Genomic DNA, 4,968 nt, shown 5'->3' on the forward strand with positions numbered 1-4,968 from the left:
TAAGCAAGAAGACAGGCAGGTGAGGGCTGACCAGGGGCAGATTGCGATTGATGAGGCCTTGTTGTTTAGTCGTTTAGTTGTGTCCAACTCTTTGTGACCCCATGGACCAGAGCATGCCAGGCACTCCTGTCTTCCACTGCCTCCCTCAGTTTGGTCAAACTCATGCTGGTAGCTTTGACAACACTGTCCAACCATCTCGTCCTCTGTCGTCCCCTACTCCTTGTGCCCTCCATCTTTCCCAACATCAGGGTCTTTTCCAGGGAGCCTTCTCTTCTCATGAGGTGGCCAAAGTATTGGAGCCTCAGCTTCAGGACCTGTCCTTCCAGGGAGCACTCAGGGCTGATTTCCTTAAGAATGGATAGGTTTGATCTTCTTGCAGTCCATGGGACTCTCAAGAGTCTCCTCCAGCACCATAATTCAAAAGCATCCATTCTTCGGCGATCAGCCTTTTTATGGTCCAGCTCTCCCTTCCATACATCACTACTGGGAATACCATAGCTTTAACTATACGGACCTTTCTTGGCAAGTTGATGTCTCTGCCTATTTGCCCTTATTCCACTGGCCACAGTGGCCAAGTCAATTTAGCGTATTGGGAAGCTGATACATAAATTTCAGACAAGCATCCCAGCATCAGTCAAAATTCTGATTCAAAGTAGTTAAGAAAGCATGCTTCTGTATGTTTAATTTAACTTAAAAGCAATGTTAGAGCATTTAATGCACTTCTAATGTTTTCTTAAGGCCATTTATAAACAAGGGAATGCCACCAAGCCACATTCCAAGCACACAATTCCAAATTTTGCAATCGTGGTGGCCCACAAAATCAACAGGCACAGCTCTTTATCCTCCAAATGCTGCTGTGCATATTTTAAATGTTAATTATGTTTGCTACCATGACAGCTAGCAAAGTTTCTGTGGGTGTGGGTGTGGCCATTTAAAAGAAACTGAAACCCTCAATTCTTACATTCCCTTGATTTTATCGAGAATGTGTCGCGTGCAAATGTCATCTGTTACAGGCTGCTCCATTCTAGCAAACTTGAGTACAAAGCCAACATTTCTGGCTACAGGACAATACAAATTAAGTGACCTTGAGTAGCAAGGGGAGGTTCTGATCTCTCTGTTGCATTAAGACAAATAGTACAAATTACTTTGACTGAAGGGCCACCCTGATAAAGGATCGACAATGGTGATAGCTGAAAAAACAAATCCCAGCTGTGATCTTTTTAGCTAAAAGGTCAAACAAAATTGTAGTGTCAACCACAGAGAAACATTTTAAAATGGGAATATCATAGGGAGATGGCTTTTTGTGCAGATTTTATATATATGGCATTTTAAAAAAATAGGAAAAAGTGTATTAAAGGGGATGGTGGGAAATCGATTTATAAGACGGAGATTTTAATAAATGCAGCTTTGACATGACACATCACAAATAAATCTTCTAGAGAGTGATGAATAGTTTTAAAACGCATCACCTCAGTTTATAGAGCCATGGCAGCACTAATGCAGATATGGACCAACTTGTGTACATGGAGCATTATCAGTGGACTAAATGACTCATAAAGTGTATAGCAGATACCCGTTTCAAATATTCTTTCTTATTATATTTATATCCCACCTTTGCTTTGGGGAACTTTAAGTGCTATACACAGTTCTTCTCCCCGTTTTTATCCTCACAACAATGTTGTGATGTAGGTTGGACTGAGAGACTCTGACAGGCCTGCAGTTGCCTGGTGAACTTTATGGCTGAATGAGGATTCGAACCCTGGTCTCCTAGGTCCTAGTTCACTACTCTAACCACTACACCACACTGCCTTCTTTTGGCACCTGTATCCAGTTCATGGGTTGTTATCAGTAGAAACCATTTCTATGCATGGACGTGTTTTGTACATTCATTTTCAATTAATGCCACGGCACAATTAATGAAGAACACTTGTCAAAATATCAGGAGTCCCTCGCCTCAGCGCGGCACGCCTTTCCTTTGAGATCCCAAGGGAGAACCTGGAGCAGCATGCGACATATTGAAGGACCTGATGTTGCTTGATATCCCTGAAACCAGAACATGCTTTGAGGGGACATGTTACATCTGGTGTCGAGTTAAGTTGCAAGGCAGGATTCAAAATCATTTCATATGCCCAGTAACAAGAGTGACAACAGTACAGAGTCACTCTACCTCATAAAAATTCCTCAACATCAAGAGGCTAATGTCGTTGGTTGGGGAATGCTGGGTCTCTGAATACGACAAATTTCAGAATAGCACTTCATAACCTTGAAGATGCCAGAACTCAGATATCGAAGAAGATGTTGTCATTCCGATTCCAGAAATAACTGTGGATTCAATCACATATGCAGTTGTCCGCAGGGTCAGTGAGCTCAGTATTGCCAACACTGGTTGGAGTTTCAGGCAGGAGTCCTTCGCAGCCCTTTCTGGAGATCATAGAATCATAGAACTGGAAAAGACCCCAAGGATCATTCAGTCCAACCCCCTGCAAAGCAGGAATATGCAGCTGTCCCAAACAGGGATTGAACTTGCAACCTTGGCATTATCAGCACCATTCTGTAACTAGCTGAGCTATCCACCTGGACCTTCTGCACGCAGAACATGTCCTCTATCACTGAGCTATGGATCTCCTCCTGGACTAACACACCAGCCTTTATAACACTTGATTTCTCTACGCTTGATCACTATTGTAGAACTGGCGGCAACAGAAAAGTGTGATGTTTGAGGCAACGTAAGATAGCAATGTAAGATAAGAACCGATCCATTCTTAAGGAAATCAGCCCTGAGTGCTCACTGGAAGGACAGATCCTGAAGCTGAGGCTTCAATCCTTTGGCCACCTCATGAGAAGAGAAGACTCCCTGGAAAAGACCTTGATGTTGGGAAAGATGGAGGGCACAAGGAGAAGGGGATGACAGAGGATGAGATGGTTGGACAGTGTTCTTGAAGCTATTAACATGAGTTTGACCAAACTGCGGGAGGAAGTGGAAGACAGGAGTGCCTGGCGATCTCTGGTCCATGGGGTGACGAAGAGTCGGACACGACTAAATGACTAAACAACAACAACAAGATAGCATGAATGTTCTGTCTATGGCGTCAGATCCATGATGGTTTGCATTCACACATGCGTGAGTCACCACTTTAGGTTGCAATCTTCAAGCGATGTACATGTGTGTGAACCATTTCTGGTCTTCATGAGAATGACAGCAGCCACATTCACACCATGCCTTTAAAGCACTATGATAACTCTTCAAACAATCATGGCTTCCCCCAAGGAATCCTGGGAGCTGTGATTTGGTAAGGGAGCTGAGAGTTGTTAGAAGAACCCCTTTCCCCCTCCCTGAGCTACAATTCCCAGAGTGGCTTAACAATCAATCCCTCTTCACTCTGGGAACATAGCTCTGGGAGGGGAATATGGGTCACTTAACAACTCTCAATACCCTTAACCAACTATAGCTCCCAGAATTCCTTGGGGGGAGCTATGGCTGCTTAAGGTGGCATCATAGTGCTTTAAATGTGTGTGGTTGTGGCCTGATGGAGGACTTGCATCTAGGATTGAGCCACTGCAGACCTAAAGCCTCATGGCGCCTCAGATACAAGACTCATTCAGACATTTGTAAATTGTATCCATGCGGGGAATGGGAGCCAACTCCAACCACCTTACTCCAACCTCCCCGCAATGGGGAAAGGGAAATTGCAGGCACATTTTGCTGGATCCATTCAGTGGCGTAGCGTGGGGGGTACAGGGGGGGCCGGCCGCACCGGCCGCAACATCTGGAGGGGGCGCGGAAGAGACTCGAGTGCTAAAATCCACGGGTTAGGGGGCGCAAATTACTTACCTTGCCCCGGGTCCTGACAACCCACGCTACGCCACTGGATCCATTAACAGACCTACCTGCAATCAGAAACCTGTGCAATCAGCATACTCATGCTGGGAAAGGGTTGCAAGGATGCAATTTAAGAATGCCCAAAGTGGCTTTTCAGTGGCATCCGCTGATACATTCCTCTTTGAGTCTTTGAGCAAATAATAATAAAATATAGAGGAACCAATCCTATGCAAGTTTACTCAGAAGGAAGCCCCACTGTGTTACACCCAGGAAAGTATGCATGCAATTGCAGCCCATAGGTGAACCAACCCTGTGGTTCCAAAGAACTCAAGGCCTATTAGAATCAACGTATTAAATTTGGCATTCAACATAATGGCTCTGCAAACTGTGTCAATAGGAACCCCAAAACCTCTAGACTCCGGCTGTTACTTTTCCCCCACTCGCAATCAGGCCATCATCACTTTTAAGACAGAAATCAACAAGGTAAGATTCTTCCCACTCCTGCATCTCCAGATCAGGAAGGGCTTCACCTTCGACTTCTGCCCACCTTGGAGCTGTCAGAAGGGTTGACCATAAGTAAGATGGCCGCTCTAATTTTGACAGTGCTGCATTCTGGTATACTGGAGCTGCAGGACGTGCTGTGTAAACACGGCTAAGCAGAACAATTAGCTTGTCTGGTGAGCTGCATAGATGGGCTCACACGGGCAGCTGCTTCAAAGCAGCTCTTCCTAATTGCATGCAGAGTTGTTGGCTCCAGGACAATAGTCAATTTGATTGCTCTTGGGGAATGGGAACACAAACTGCTAGCCCCGGAGCAAAAGAAACTTGATCTGAAGCTGCAGTTGCATGGGAGCAAGTCCCGGATCTGTCAAAGGACTGTCCCAGTTTTATGTGCATTATCCAAAATGCTTACTGAGCTTGCTGTAAGTGAGGCAAATATGTTAACTACAGGGCAATTGATATAAAAAGAGAGATTTGGGGAGAGTGAACTTTTTTCTGCCTGTTGTTCTCTTCCTGGAGAAATCAGGGAGGAGTATTTTTAAAATATCTCTGCTTTGAACCAGAAATATTAGGGTTGTCATTGGATATTCTGGATCATTTTAAAAGAGAAAATGCTAAAAGAAGCTACTTGTCTTTGCTTGCAAAAA

Source organism: Podarcis gaigeae (assembly GCF_964106915.1).
Source record: "Podarcis gaigeae genome assembly, chromosome: 5".
NCBI classification, from domain to species: Eukaryota; Metazoa; Chordata; class Lepidosauria; order Squamata; family Lacertidae; genus Podarcis; species Podarcis gaigeae.